The 15,722-nt window shown below is 38.6% G+C and overlaps 8 non-coding genes across 8 annotated transcripts; 4 read left to right on the plus strand and 4 right to left on the minus strand.

The window, feature by feature from the left end:
• Nucleotides 1-7,123: 7,123 nt before the first annotated feature.
• On the minus strand, nucleotides 7,124-7,195 carry trnag-ucc (transfer RNA glycine (anticodon UCC)). The gene has a single exon. It is a non-coding gene; the product is annotated as a tRNA-Gly (tRNA).
• A 119-nt stretch (nucleotides 7,196-7,314) lies between these two features.
• trnaw-cca (transfer RNA tryptophan (anticodon CCA)) lies at nucleotides 7,315-7,386 on the plus strand. The gene has a single exon. It is a non-coding gene; the product is annotated as a tRNA-Trp (tRNA).
• A 1,696-nt stretch (nucleotides 7,387-9,082) lies between these two features.
• Nucleotides 9,083-9,154, minus strand: trnag-ucc (transfer RNA glycine (anticodon UCC)). Its single transcript has one exon. It is a non-coding gene; the product is annotated as a tRNA-Gly (tRNA).
• Nucleotides 9,155-9,273: 119 nt separating this feature from the next.
• Nucleotides 9,274-9,345, plus strand: trnaw-cca (transfer RNA tryptophan (anticodon CCA)). Its single transcript has one exon. It is a non-coding gene; the product is annotated as a tRNA-Trp (tRNA).
• A 771-nt stretch (nucleotides 9,346-10,116) lies between these two features.
• On the minus strand, nucleotides 10,117-10,188 carry trnag-ucc (transfer RNA glycine (anticodon UCC)). Its single transcript has one exon. It is a non-coding gene; the product is annotated as a tRNA-Gly (tRNA).
• A 119-nt stretch (nucleotides 10,189-10,307) lies between these two features.
• Nucleotides 10,308-10,379, plus strand: trnaw-cca (transfer RNA tryptophan (anticodon CCA)). Its single transcript has one exon. It is a non-coding gene; the product is annotated as a tRNA-Trp (tRNA).
• A 1,887-nt stretch (nucleotides 10,380-12,266) lies between these two features.
• Nucleotides 12,267-12,338, minus strand: trnag-ucc (transfer RNA glycine (anticodon UCC)). Its single transcript has one exon. It is a non-coding gene; the product is annotated as a tRNA-Gly (tRNA).
• Nucleotides 12,339-12,457: 119 nt separating this feature from the next.
• trnaw-cca (transfer RNA tryptophan (anticodon CCA)) lies at nucleotides 12,458-12,529 on the plus strand. Its single transcript has one exon. It is a non-coding gene; the product is annotated as a tRNA-Trp (tRNA).
• Nucleotides 12,530-15,722: the final 3,193 nt, after the last annotated feature.

Consider the following 15,722-nt stretch of genomic DNA (forward strand, 5'->3'; position numbering starts at 1 on the left):
CTCTGCAGAAGAACAAATGAGCTGTGAGCCGCCTGACAGAAACCAGCAGGAGGTGAAATGTTCAGCCGGCTGTTATCGTCCCAAAACCTTTGCTGCTGTGTGTCGTCCAGCTGATTCTGAGTTTCTGTCTGAACTGTTTCTATCACAGTTAGGGGTAAAAAATACATTTTAGTTCGTGCTGAGCACAGAAAAAGTCTGCAGTGTTTAAGTATTTAGCTTTTATCCAAAGTGACTTAAGATAAAGTCAGTGCAGTGACTTTAATATTCATGTAGATGTTGAAAATGAACTTTAATTAAAACTCTATTAAATTGGCTTTAATATAATTTAATATATATACACTCAGTGTGTGTGTGTGTGTGTGTGTGATTCTTTTCATTCATTCAGGAGTCATATTTAATTTCATTGATCATGAACATTTATTGTTTATTGTTTATTTTCTCAGCAGATGTTGAACCAACAGCAGCTCCTTTAAATAACTTTTATTTATGGATTAATGAAATCGAACTGAAACAGAGACAATTTTAATGAGTTAAACGTTGAACAGAAAATATAAAACAGTTGCATCATTCCCTCTGAAACATTATATCTAAACTTCCATGAAGCCCTAAAACACAGAGGAAGGAAACAGCTGTGAATCCTGAGTGGATCTGAGTCTGCTGAGGAGGTCGCAGGTTTGATGAGGCTGAAGAAGACTCGTTCTGCTTAGTTCTGCTGGGTTCTGCTGGGTTCTGCTGGGTTCTGCTCGGTTCTGCTGGGTTCTGCTGGTTTCTACTTAAACAGTCCTCCAAGAGCGTTTTTCACGTCCAGCCCTGAGGACACGAGAAGAGGAGAACATCAGACCGGTCTGCTTCTGCCGCGCTGCTGCTGAGCAGCACTTTGGGTAAATTACAGCTAACCTGCGGTTAACCTGCTGCTAACCTGCGGTGTTAACCTGCTTCTAACCTGCGGCTAACCTGCGGTTAACCTGCTTCTAAACTGCTGTTAACCTGCGGCTAACCTGCGGTTAACCTGCTTCTAACCTGCTGTTAACCTGCGGCTAACCTGCGACTAACCTGCTGCTAACCTGCGGCTAACCTGCGGCTAACCTGTGGTTAACCTGCTTCTAACCTGCTGCTAACCTGCGGCTAACCTGTGGTTAACCTGCTTCTAACCTGCTGTTAACCTGCTGCTAACCTGCGGCTAACCTGCTGCTAACCTGCTGTTAACCTGCTGCTAACCTGCGGTTAACCTGCTTCTAACCTGCTGCTAACCTGCTGCTAACCTGCGGCTAACCTGCGGCTAACCTGCTTCTAACCTGCTGTTAACCTGCTGCTAACCTGCGGTTAACCTGCTTCTAACCTGCTGTTAACCTACGGCTAACCTGCGGTTAACCTGCTTCTAACCTGCGGTTAACCTGCTTCTAACCTGCTGTTAACCTGCGGCTAACCTGCGGTCAACCTGCTTCTAACCTGCTGCTAACATGCTGCTAACGTGCTGCTAATCTTCAGTTAACTTGCTGCTAACCTGTGGCTAACCTGCTGCTAACCTGCTGTTAACCTGCTGCTAACCTGCGGCTAACCTGCTGCTAACCTGCTGTTAACCTGCTGCTAACCTGCGGTTAACCTGCTTCTAACCTGCTGCTAACCTGCGGCTAACCTGCGGCTAACCTGCTTCTAACCTGCTGTTAACCTGCTGCTAACCTGCGGTTAACCTGCTTCTAACCTGCTGTTAACCTACGGCTAACCTGCGGTTAACCTGCTTCTAACCTGCGGTTAACCTGCTTCTAACCTGCTGTTAACCTGCGGCTAACCTGCGGTCAACCTGCTTCTAACCTGCTGCTAACGTGCTGCTAATCTTCAGTTAACTTGCTGCTAACCTGTGGCTAACCTGCTGCTAACCTGCTGCTAACCTGCGGCTAACCTGCGGCTAACCTGCTGCTAACCTGCTGCTAACCTGCGGCTAACCTGCTGCTAACCTGCTGTTAACCTGCTGCTAACCTGCGGTTAACCTGCTTCTAACCTGCTGCTAACCTGCGGCTAACCTGCGGCTAACCTGCTTCTAACCTGCTGTTAACCTGCTGCTAACCTGCGGTTAACCTGCTTCTAACCTGCTGTTAACCTACGGCTAACCTGCGGTTAACCTGCTTCTAACCTGCGGTTAACCTGCTTCTAACCTGCTGTTAACCTGCGGCTAACCTGCGGTCAACCTGCTTCTAACCTGCTGCTAACGTGCTGCTAATCTTCAGTTAACTTGCTGCTAACCTGTGGCTAACCTGCTGCTAACCTGCTGCTAACCTGCGGCTAACCTGCGGCTAACCTGCTGCTAACCTGCTGCTAACCTGCGGTTAACCTGAGCTTTGACCTGAGCAGGAGCAGCTGTACCAACAGGTAGTTATCGTCTCTTTGACTGAAGTCTGTAAAAACTCTCCTCGTTTCTCACCTTCTCCTCCTCCCTCCTTGTTTCCGCTGACCAATGAGAGCGCGTCTCCGACACCGAACCCTCCCTGGTTGTCGTCTTTCTTCCCTCCAGCCAATGAGAGCACATCTCCGACACCGAAGCCGCCTCCTCCCTCCTTCTCCTGCTCCTTCTTGTCTCCATCTCCTCCACCCATGGCTTTCCTCACCGTGTCCTCCACCACGTCACCTGCGGGACGGCAGCTGTGAGCTCATGTTGGTAAATCTACGCGTTAAGCCTTTACAGATTGGCTGTTTCATCAGAAACTGGACATCAGACGGTCCAGATCTGAGCTGTAAGAGCAGACCAAAGGTTCTGAGGGTCCGGCTTACATTAGTTTGGGCCCAGAGAGGACAGGAGGTGTCTTTAAAGTCGGTTCTGCTCAACAAAGCATCAAACGCTGCAGCTCTGTCTGTTCAGGTATCACAGCCTCCTGGTTGGGTTTAGGAACCAAAACCACTTGGATCCGTGACCTTATTGGTGCTGATAATCAGGAAACTCCCCCATGTAAGAACAACCAGCTGCTAACTGTTCTATTATCACTGAAAATGGTTTTCAGAGCTTTTCCTGAGCTCATTCTGCTGCAGAATCCTCTGGTTTTAACGCAGTTTTCAGCCTTCTCACACGGAACTTTTAAACATTAAACATATTTCACATCCTAGATGAAAAATCAACTGATTCTGCACGTTTATGTCTCAGTTTGTTGAACCTCCTCCTGTAAGCTGCAGCCTCTCTGATGCTCCTCCTCCTGAATCAGCTGCGCTGTGTGAAGCTTTCTGTCTGTTTGAAGGATTAAATAAAAAAAAAAGCTAAATTTTATCAAATAAAGAGTTTCAGCCTCTGAAACTGTTAAATGCGACTCCTGCCGGTGATGCAGGTGGAAACTGTGGATCCCACCTGAGAGACGACCGAACTGCAGCTCAGGGGGTCCGAACTCTGCGAGAGTTCACTAAAAAACTCTGTAAAAGTGTCTGTAACCTTTGCATGAGTACAGATCCCCAAAGTGTCTGTAAGTATGAGTAAAGCACCTGAATGTGCCTCCACCCTCGCCTTCGGCGATGTGGGGAAGAACAATTACAGAGACAAGGTGGAGCAGGAGCTCGTTAAAAGCTTCCCTGCAGGTGAAAACTGTCTGAGCGACACGTTAACTCCTTCCTGCCGGCAGCTGCGGAGCTTTGTTATGATCCAACCAACAGATGATGTTCTTCGTGTTTAATTCATTCATTCTGCGGACATTTTACTTTATCTAAATCATTTCTGACTTGACGGATCTGTTTGAATCATATTAACATCCCTTCGTGCACCTTTTAATCATGAGACTGCCGGCTTTATTCCGTCAGTCTGTGTGTGATTAAACTCCAAAATACTCTGAGTTGTTGGCATAAACTGAGGATAAATCATTTAATTAAAACAAGCCGGATCTATAAGTCAAACAAAACCAAATAAAACAGTTAATATGAATGAAAATATTAATAAAAAGGCGCTTTACTCTTCCAGAAATATTAAATGCAGAAGATTTAAAGGAAAACATACTGAAGAAAGACAGTAAAACATCAAATCGACGGTTAATAAAATGTTAATAATCTGATTATTTGGTTGTGAAACAAACTGCAGGCCTGACACTGACTATTTCCTGGTTTCCTGTTGTCGTCCTTCACTCCACAGAATGAAAACTTCATGTTTAAAGCAAAATATTTCCAGGATGAGACTCACCGACTTTGTCCCCGATGACTTTTGCGACGCCATCGTCCCCCAAGACGTTAGACAGGAAGCTGGCCATGGCTGCTGCAGTGTTCAGAGCGAGTTCAGAGCGTTCAGAGCGTGTTCAGAGTGTTCAGAGCGAGTTCAGAGCGTGTTCAGAGCGAGTTCAGAGTGTTCAGAGCGTGCTCAGAGTGCACGGACGAGCTGCTGTCTTATACCTGCAGGTGTCTCCCTCCTGCAGGTGACGCCCGGCGCAGGAATCAGGCGTGGCTGCAGAGCGAGAAGGAGGGCAGACATGTTTGATATGGAAATGTTGTGTGAATCAGATAATTACACCTGGAGTGTGTTATTGTTGTTCTGGTTGCCTGGTTATGAGGTTTTTGTCCTGGGTTCTGGTTGAAGTCAGACGTGTGTCTTTCAGTAAGGACAGAAGTTTGTTTCCTCCCTCCTAAAGAATTCTAAAAAGGCTGCATGAGTCACCAGGACTCGCCCTTTTATATAAGAGAGAAATGTTCCCGTGGATCTCTGAACTGGACTCCTGGGTACAGGCTTTGGGCCCCGGAGGCCCCGGAGGAGAAGGTCTCATGGACCCCAGCCTGTGGAACCTGAAGGCCTCTGTGAGCAGTGACTGTAGATTTAACCACAAATACAGCTGCAAAGAGATAAAAAATTAACCACAGCGAGGTGCAAAGCCACAACAGACCCCCAGGGGGCGCAGTGTGAAGCAGGAGGATGTTTGTCTCCCACCTGCATGCTGGACCTCACCTGCTCAGGTGATCAGAGCAGGTAAAACCAGTCACACGTCATCAGTGAAGGTGCTGAAGTGAAGTTTCACCAACCTGTCAGACCGGCCGAGCTGCTGCGCCTCAGATTCTGAGTGCTGAGTGTCAGCTGCTCTCTGATTGGCTGCGGGACACAGGTGTGTTTTCAGTGCTTGACCGGCCCCACCCAGTTTGCTGCTTTGCTGTTTTCTTTTGCTTTTAGCTGCCTTTTGTTTCTGTTGAAGACAGAAACTTTGCTTGTAATTCAGTTGCAGCTGAAACCAAACTGAGATGAGAACAATAACTCAGGTAAAACACACCGTCCTCAGTAAACATTGGCCCTTAATGCAGTAAATATTGGCCCTTAATGCAGTAAATATTGGCCCTTAATGCAGTAAACATTGGCCCTTTAATGCAGTAAATATTGGCCCTTAATGCAGTAAATATTGGCCCTTAATGCAGTAAAAATTGGCCCTTAATGCAGTAAATATTGGCCCTTAATGCAGTAAATATTGGCCCTTAATGCAGTAAACATTGCCCTTAATGCAGTAAACATTGGCCCTTAATGCAGTAAATATTGGCCCTTAATGCAGTAAATATTGCCCTTAATGCAGTAAACATTGGCCCTTTAATGCAGTAAACATTGCCCTTAATGCAGTAAACATTGCCCTTAATGCAGTAAACATTGCCCTTAATGCAGTGAACATTGGCCCTTAATGCAGTAAACATTGGCCCTTAATGCAGTAAACATTGGCCCTTAATGCAGTAAACATTGCCCTTAATGCAGTAAACATTGGCCCTTAATGCAGTAAACATTGCCCTTAATGCAGTAAACATTGGCCCTTAATGCAGTAAATATTGGCCCTTAATGCAGTAAATATTGGCCCTTAATGCAGTAAACATTGGCCCTTAATGCAGTAAACATTGGCCCTTTAATGCAGTAAACATTGCCCTTAATGCAGTAAACATTGCCCTTAATGCAGTAAATATTGGCCCTTAATGCAGTAAACATTGGCCCTTAATGCAGTAAATATTGGCCCTTAATGCAGTAAATATTGGCCCTTAATGCAGTAAACATTGGCCCTTAATGCAGTAAACATTGGCCCTTTAATGCAGTAAACATTGCCCTTAATGCAGTAAACATTGGCCCTTAATGCAGTAAATATTGGCCCTTAATGCAGTAAACATTGGCCCTTAATGCAGTAAACATTGGCCCTTAATGCAGTAAATACTGGCCCTTAATGCAGTAAACATTGGCTCTTTAATGCAGTAAACATTGCCCTTAATGCAGTAAACATTGGCTCTTTAATGCAGTAAACATTGGCCCTTAATGCAGTAAACATTGCCCTTAATGCAGTAAACATTGCCCTTAATGCAGTAAACATTGGCCCTTAATGCAGTAAATATTGGCCCTTAATGCAGTAAATACTGGCCCTTAATGCAGTAAACATTGGCCCTTAATGCAGTAAACATTGGCTCTTTAATGCAGTAAACATTGCCCTTAATGCAGTAAACATTGCCCTTAATGCGTCTGACTCCAGATCAGAAGGTTGTGTGTTCAAATCCCATCAGGGTCATTACTGCACCTTTATAGGTTACTTCTGCCTTATGAAGAAGTAACATAATGGAAAAATCAAAAGTGTTTCACACTATTTCAAAGACTTATTACAGTAAAAAGGTGAGATTGATCACATTACGGTAATCTGATTACTTTTTAAAAATATTACGGTAATCTGATTACTTTTTAAAATATTACTGTAATCTGATTACTTTAAAATTATTACTGTAATCTGATTACTTTAAGAAAATATTACAGTAATCTGATTACTTTTGAAAATTACTGTAATCTGATTACTTTTGAAAATATTACTGTAATCTGATTACTTTTATAAAATTACAGTAATCTGATTACTTTTGAAAAGATTACTGTAATCTGATTACTTTTATAAAATATTGCTGTGATCTGATTACTTTTATCTGATTCTTTTATAAAATTACGGCAATCTGATTACTTTTTAAAGATGGAAATCGGTCTGTGCTCTCACTCAGATTGGCTGATCTTTAGCTGCGCTCTGATTGGTCAGTCTGTACTCTCACTCTGATTGGCTGATATTTAGTACAAGATGCAGGAAGACTTGTTGAGCTTATTTCAGTAGTTATTATTTCTAAGTCATCACTGATATGTTTCCAGCCCAGTAACTCTGCTGGGTCTCCTGAAAACGGCCGCTGCGTTGGCCGGGAATCGAACCCGGGTCAACTGCTTGGAAGGCAGCTATGCTCACCACTATACCACCAACGCTGTGCTGCAACACATCTGGCCCATCTGGAGTGAGACCGAAAGCTAAGTGCTTCAGGGTCAGCTGCGGTCACATCATCCGGCCCATACTTCACACCAGAGGTCCACCAACGACTTGGTCTGACTCTGTGGCGCAATGGTAGCGCGTCTGACTCCAGATCAGAAGGTTGTGAGTTCAAATCCCATCAGGGTCATTACTGCACCTTTATAGGTTACTTCTGCCTTACGAAGAAGTAACATAATGGAAAAATCAAAAGTGTTTCACACTGTTTCAAAGACTTATTACAGTAAAAAGGTGAGATTGATCACATTACAGTAATCTGATTACTTTTTAAAAATATTACGGTAATCTGATTACTTTAAAAAATATTACTGTAATCTGATTACTTTTAATAAAATTACTGTAATCTGATTACTTTTGAAAATATTACTGTAATCTGATTACTTTTAATAAAATTACTGTAATCTGATTACTTTAAAAAATATTACTGTAATCTGATTACTTTTGAAAAGATTACTGTAATCTGATTACTTTTACTTTTTAAAGATGGAAATGGAAATCGGTCTGTGCTCTCACTTTGATTGGCTGATCTTCAGGAGTTCTGCCTTATGAAGAAGTAACATAATGGAAAAATAAAAAGTGTTTCACACTACTTTTTAAAGATGGAAATGGAAATCGGTCTGTACTCTCACTCTGATTGGCCAATCTTTAGCTGAGCTCTGATTGGTCGGTCTGTACTCTCACTCTGATTGGCTGATATTTAGTACGAGAAGTGCAGGAAGACTTGTTGAGTTTTTTTCAGTCGTTATTTCTAAGTCATCACTGACATGTTTTCAACCCAGTAACTCTGCTGGGTCTCCTGAAAACTCTCACTTCCTTACTGTAATTTGATTACTTTAATAAGATTACTGTAAGGTGGTCCTTAATGCAGTAAACATTGGCCCTTTAATGCAGTAAATATTGGCCCTTAATGCAGTAAACATTGCCCTTAATGCAGTAAATATTGGCCCTTTAATGCAGTAAACATTGCCCTTAATGCAGTAAACATTGCCCTTAATGCAGTAAATATTGGCCCTTAATGCAGTAAACATTGGCCCTTAATGCAGTAAACATTGGCCCTTAATGCAGTAAATACTGGCCCTTAATGCAGTAAACATTGCCCTTAATGCAGTAAACATTGCCCTTAATGCGTCTGACTCCAGATCAGAAGGTTGTGTGTTCAAATCACATCAGGGTCATTACTGCACCTTTATAGGTTAATTCTGCCTTATGAAGAAGTAACATAATGGAAAAATCAAAAGTGTTTCACACTATTTCAAAGACTTATTACAGTAAAAAGGTGAGATTGATCAGATTACGGTAATCTGATTACTTTTTAAAAATATTACGGTAATCTGATTACTTTTTAAAATATTACTGTAATCTGATTACTTTAAAATTATTACTGTAATCTGATTACTTTTAGAAAATATTACAGTAATCTGATTACTTTTAATAAAATTACTGTAATCTGATTACTTTTGAAAATATTACTGTAATCTGATTACTTTTATAAATTACAGTAATCTGATTACTTTTGAAAAGATTACTGTAATCTGATTACTTTTATAAAATATTGCTGTGATCTGATTACTTTTATCTGATTCTTTTATAAAATTACGGCAATCTGATTACTTTTTAAAGATGGAAATCGGTCTGTGCTCTCACTCAGATTGGCTGATCTTTAGCTGCGCTCTGATTGGTCAGTCTGTACTCTCACTCTGATTGGCTGATATTTAGTACAAGATGCAGGAAGACTTGTTGAGCTTATTTCAGTAGTTATTATTTCTAAGTCATCACTGATATGTTTCCAGCCCAGTAACTCTGCTGGGTCTCCTGAAAACGGCCGCTGCGTTGGCCGGGAATCGAACCCGGGTCAACTGCTTGGAAGGCAGCTATGCTCACCACTATACCACCAACGCTGTGCTGCAACACATCTGGCCCATCTGGAGTGAGACCGAAAGCTAAGTGCTTCAGGGTCAGCTGCGGTCACATCATCCGGCCCATACTTCACACCAGAGGTCCACCAACGACTTGGTCTGACTCTGTGGCGCAATGGTAGCGCGTCTGACTCCAGATCAGAAGGTTGTGAGTTCAAATCCCATCAGGGTCATTACTGCACCTTTATAGGTTACTTCTGCCTTACGAAGAAGTAACATAATGGAAAAATCAAAAGTGTTTCACACTGTTTCAAAGACTTATTACAGTAAAAAGGTGAGATTGATCACATTACAGTAATCTGATTACTTTTTAAAAATATTACGGTAATCTGATTACCTTTAAAAAATATTACTGTAATCTGATTACTTTTAATAAAATTACTGTAATCTGATTACTTTTGAAAATATTACTGTAATCTGATTACTTTTAAAAATATTACTGTAATCTGATTACTTTTAATAAAATTACTGTAATCTGATTACTTTTGAAAAGATTACTGTAATCTGATTACTTTTAATAAAATTACTGTAATCTGATTACTTTTGAAGATATTACTGTAATCTGATTACTTTTGAAAAGATTACTGTAATCTGATTACTTTTATAAAAAATTACAGTAATCTGATTACTTTTGAAAAGATTACTGTAATCTGATTACTTTTATAAAATATTGCTGTGATCTGATTACTTTTATCTGATTCTTTTATAAAATTACGGCAATCTGATTACTTTTTAAAGATGGAAATCGGTCTGTGCTCTCACTCAGATTGGCTGATCTTTAGCTGCGCTCTGATTGGTCAGTCTGTACTCTCACTCTGATTGGCTGATATTTAGTACAAGATGCAGGAAGACTTGTTGAGCTTATTTCAGTAGTTATTATTTCTAAGTCATCACTGATATGTTTCCAGCCCAGTAACTCTGCTGGGTCTCCTGAAAACGGCCGCTGCGTTGGCCGGGAATCGAACCCGGGTCAACTGCTTGGAAGGCAGCTATGCTCACCACTATACCACCAACGCTGTGCTGCAACACATCTGGCCCATCTGGAGTGAGACCGAAAGCTAAGTGCTTCAGGGTCAGCTGCGGTCACATCATCCGGCCCATACTTCACACCAGAGGTCCACCAACGACTTGGTCTGACTCTGTGGCGCAATGGTAGCGCGTCTGACTCCAGATCAGAAGGTTGTGAGTTCAAATCCCATCAGGGTCATTACTGCACCTTTATAGGTTACTTCTGCCTTATGAAGAAGTAACATAATGGAAAAATCAAAAGTGTTTCACACTGTTTCAAAGACTTATTACAGTAAAAAGGTGAGATTGATCACATTACAGTAATCTGATTACTTTTTTAAAATATTACGGTAATCTGATTACTTTAAAAAATATTACTGTAATCTGATTACTTTTAATAAAATTACTGTAATCTGATTACTTTTGAAAATATTACTGTAATCTGATTACTTTTAATAAAATTACTGTAATCTGATTACTTTTAGAAATATTACTGTAATCTGATTACTTTTGAAAAGATTACTGTAATCTGATTACTTTTATAAAAATTTACAGTAATCTGATTACTTTTGAAAAGATGACTGTAATCCGATTACTTTTATAAAATATTGCTGTAATCTGATTACTTATATAAGATTACTTTAATCTGATTACTTTTACAAAATTACGGCAATCTGATTACTTTTTAAAGATGGAAATGGAAATCGGTCTGTGCTCTCACTTTGATTGGCTGATCTTCAGGAGTTCTGCCTTATGAAGAAGTAACATAATGGAAAAATAAAAAGTGTTTCACACTACTTTTTAAAGATGGAAATGGAAATCGGTCTGTACTCTCACTCTGATTGGCCAATCTTTAGCTGAGCTCTGATTGGTCGGTCTGTACTCTCACTCTGATTGGCTGATATTTAGTACGAGAAGTGCAGGAAGACTTGTTGAGTTTTTTTCAGTCGTTATTTCTAAGTCATCACTGACATGTTTTCAACCCAGTAACTCTGCTGGGTCTCCTGAAAACTCTCACTTCCTTACTGTAATTTGATTACTTTAATAAGATTACTGTAAGGTGGTCCTTAATGCAGTAAACATTGGCCCTTTAATGCAGTAAATATTGGCCCTTAATGCAGTAAACATTGCCCTTAATGCAGTAAATATTGGCCCTTTAATGCAGTAAACATTGCCCTTAATGCAGTAAACATTGCCCTTAATGCAGTAAATATTGGCCCTTAATGCAGTAAACATTGGCCCTTAATGCAGTAAACATTGGCCCTTAATGCAGTAAATACTGGCCCTTAATGCAGTAAACATTGGCTCTTTAATGCAGTAAACATTGCCCTTAATGCAGTAAACATTGCCCTTAATGCGTCTGACTCCAGATCAGAAGTTTGTGAGTTCAAATCCCATCAGGGTCATTACTGCACCTTTATAGGTTACTTCTGCCTTATGAAGAAGTGACATAATGGAAAAATCAAAAGTGTTTCACACTATTTCAAAGACTTATTACAGTAAAAAGGTGAGATTGATCAGATTACGGTAATCTGATTACTTTTTAAAAATATAACGGTAATCTGATTACTTTTAAAAATATTACTGTAATCTGATTACTTTAAAATTATTACTGTAATCTGATTACTTTTAGAAAATATTACAGTAATCTGATTACTTTTAATAAAATTACTGTAATCTGATTACTTTTGAAGATATTACTGTAATCTGATTACTTTTGAAAATATTACTGTAATCTGATTACTTTTATAAATTACAGTAATCTGATTACTTTTGAAAAGATTACTGTAATCTGATTACTTTTATAAAATATTGCTGTGATCTGATTACTTTTATCTGATTCTTTTATAAAATTACGGCAATCTGATTACTTTTTAAAGATGGAAATCGGTCTGTGCTCTCACTCAGATTGGCTGATCTTTAGCTGCGCTCTGATTGGTCAGTCTGTACTCTCACTCTGATTGGCTGATATTTAGTACAAGATGCAGGAAGACTTGTTGAGCTTATTTCAGTAGTTATTATTTCTAAGTCATCACTGATATGTTTCCAGCCCAGTAACTCTGCTGGGTCTCCTGAAAACGGCCGCTGCGTTGGCCGGGAATCGAACCCGGGTCAACTGCTTGGAAGGCAGCTATGCTCACCACTATACCACCAACGCTGTGCTGCAACACATCTGGCCCATCTGGAGTGAGACCGAAAGCTAAGTGCTTCAGGGTCAGCTGCGGTCACATCATCCGGCCCATACTTCACACCAGAGGTCCACCAACGACTTGGTCTGACTCTGTGGCGCAATGGTAGCGCGTCTGACTCCAGATCAGAAGGTTGTGAGTTCAAATCCCATCAGGGTCATTACTGCACCTTTATAGGTTACTTCTGCCTTATGAAGAAGTAACATAATGGAAAAATCAAAAGTGTTTCACACTGTTTCAAAGACTTATTACAGTAAAAAGGTGAGATTGATCACATTACAGTAATCTGATTACTTTTTAAAAATATTACGGTAATCTGATTACTTTAAAAAATATTACTGTAGTCTGATTACTTTTAATAAAATTACTGTAATCTGATTACTTTTGAAAATATTACTGTAATCTGATTACTTTTAATAAAATTACTGTAATCTGATTACTTTTGAAAATATTACTGTAATCTGATTACTTTTAATAAAATTACTGTAATCTGATTACTTTTAAAAATATTACTGTAATCTGATTACTTTTGAAAAGATTACTGTAATCTGATTACTTTTATAAAAAATTACAGTAATCTGATTACTTTTGAAAAGATTACTGTCATCCGATTACTTTAATAAAATATTGCTGTAATCTGATTACTTATATAAGATTACTTTAATCTGATTACTTTTACAAAATTACGGCAATCTGATTACTTTTTAAAGATGGAAATGGAAATCGGTCTGTGCTCTCACTCAGATTGGCTGATCTTCAGGAGTTCTGCCTTATGAAGAAGTAACATAATGGAAAAATAAAAAGTGTTTCACACTACTTTTTAAAGATGGAAATGGAAATCGGTCTGTACTCTCACTCTGATTGGCCAATCTTTAGCTGAGCTCTGATTGGTCGGTCTGTACTCTCACTCTGATTGGCTGATATTTAGTACGAGAAGTGCAGGAAGACTTGTTGAGTTTTTTTCAGTCGTTATTTCTAAGTCATCACTGACATGTTTTCAACCCAGTAACTCTGCTGGGTCTCCTGAAAACTCTCACTTCCTTACTGTAATTTGATTACTTTAATAAGATTACTGTAAGGTGGTCCTTAATGCAGTAAACATTGGCCCTTTAATGCAGTAAATATTGGCCCTTAATGCAGTAAACATTGCCCTTAATGCAGTAAATATTGGCCCTTTAATGCAGTAAACATTGCCCTTAATGCAGTAAACATTGCCCTTAATGCAGTAAATATTGGCCCTTAATGCAGTAAACATTGGCCCTTAATGCAGTAAACATTGGCCCTTAATGCAGTAAATACTGGCCCTTAATGCAGTAAACATTGGCTCTTTAATGCAGTAAACATTGGCTCTTTAATGCAGTAAACATTGCCCTTAATGCAGTAAACATTGCCCTTAATGCGTCTGACTCCAGATCAGAAGGTTGTGTGTTCAAATCACATCAGGGTCATTACTGCACCTTTATAGGTTAATTCTGCCTTATGAAGAAGTAACATAATGGAAAAATCAAAAGTGTTTCACACTATTTCAAAGACTTATTACAGTAAAAAGGTGAGATTGATCAGATTACGGTAATCTGATTACTTTTAGAAAATATTACAGTAATCTGATTACTTTTAATAAAATTACTGTAATCTGATTACTTTTGAAAATATTACTGTAATCTGATTACTTTTCAAAAGATTACTGTAATCTGATTACTTTTATAAATTACAGTAATCTGATTACTTTTGAAAATATTACTGTAATCTGATTACTTTTAATAAAATTACTGTAATCTGATTACTTTAAAAAATATTACTGTAATCTGATTACTTTTGAAAAGATTACTGTAATCTGATTACTTTTATAAAAAAATTACAGTAATCTGATTACTTTTGAAAAGATTACTGTCATCCGATTACTTTTATAAAATATTGCTGTAATCTGATTACTTATATAAGATTACTTTAATCTGATTACTTTTACAAAATTACGGCAATCTGATTACTTTTTAAAGATGGAAATGGAAATCGGTCTGTGCTCTCACTCAGATTGGCTGATCTTCAGGAGTTCTGCCTTATGAAGAAGTAACATAATGGAAAAATAAAAAGTGTTTCACACTACTTTTTAAAGATGGAAATGGAAATCGGTCTGTACTCTCACTCTGATTGGCCAATCTTTAGCTGAGCTCTGATTGGTCGGTCTGTACTCTCACTCTGATTGGCTGATATTTAGTACGAGAAGTGCAGGAAGACTTGTTGAGTTTTTTTCAGTCGTTATTTCTAAGTCATCACTGACATGTTTTCAACCCAGTAACTCTGCTGGGTCTCCTGAAAACTCTCACTTCCTTACTGTAATTTGATTACTTTAATAAGATTACTGTAAGGTGGTCCTTAATGCAGTAAACATTGGCCCTTTAATGCAGTAAATATTGGCCCTTAATGCAGTAAACATTGCCCTTAATGCAGTAAATATTGGCCCTTTAATGCAGTAAACATTGCCCTTAATGCAGTAAACATTGCCCTTAATGCAGTAAATATTGGCCCTTAATGCAGTAAACATTGGCCCTTAATGCAGTAAACATTGGCCCTTAATGCAGTAAATACTGGCCCTTAATGCAGTAAACATTGGCTCTTTAATGCAGTAAACATTGCCCTTAATGCAGTAAACATTGCCCTTAATGCGTCTGACTCCAGATCAGAAGGTTGTGTGTTCAAATCACATCAGGGTCATTACTGCACCTTTATAGGTTACTTCTGCCTTATGAAGAAGTAACATAATGGAAAAATCAAAAGTGTTTCACACTATTTCAAAGACTTATTACAGTAAAAAGGTGAGATTGATCAGATTACGGTAATCTGATTACTTTTTAAAAATATTACGGTAATCTGATTACTTTTAAAAATATTACTGTAATCTGATTACTTTAAAATTATTACTGTAATCTGATTACTTTTTGAAAATATTACAGTAATCTGATTACTTTTAATAAAATTACTGTAATCTGATTACTTTTGAAAATATTACTGTAATCTGATTACTTTTAATAAAATTACTGTAATCTGATTACTTTTAAAAATATTACTGTAATCTGATTACTTTTGAAAAGATTACTGTAATCTGATTACTTTTATAAAAATTACAGTAATCTGATTACTTTTGAAAAGATTACTGTCATCCGATTACTTTTGAAAAGATTACTGTAATCTGATTACTTTTATAAAAATTACAGTAATCTGATTACTTTTGAAAAGATTACTGTCATCCGATTACTTTTATAAAATATTGCTGTAATCTGATTACTTATATAAGATTACTTTAATCTGATTACTTTTACAAAATTACGGCAATCTGATTACTTTTTAAAGATGGA

Source organism: Leuresthes tenuis, unplaced genomic scaffold (assembly GCF_036924035.1).
Source record: "Leuresthes tenuis unplaced genomic scaffold, fLeuTen1.0.hap1 SCAF_8, whole genome shotgun sequence".
Classification (NCBI taxonomy): domain Eukaryota; kingdom Metazoa; phylum Chordata; class Actinopteri; order Atheriniformes; family Atherinopsidae; genus Leuresthes; species Leuresthes tenuis.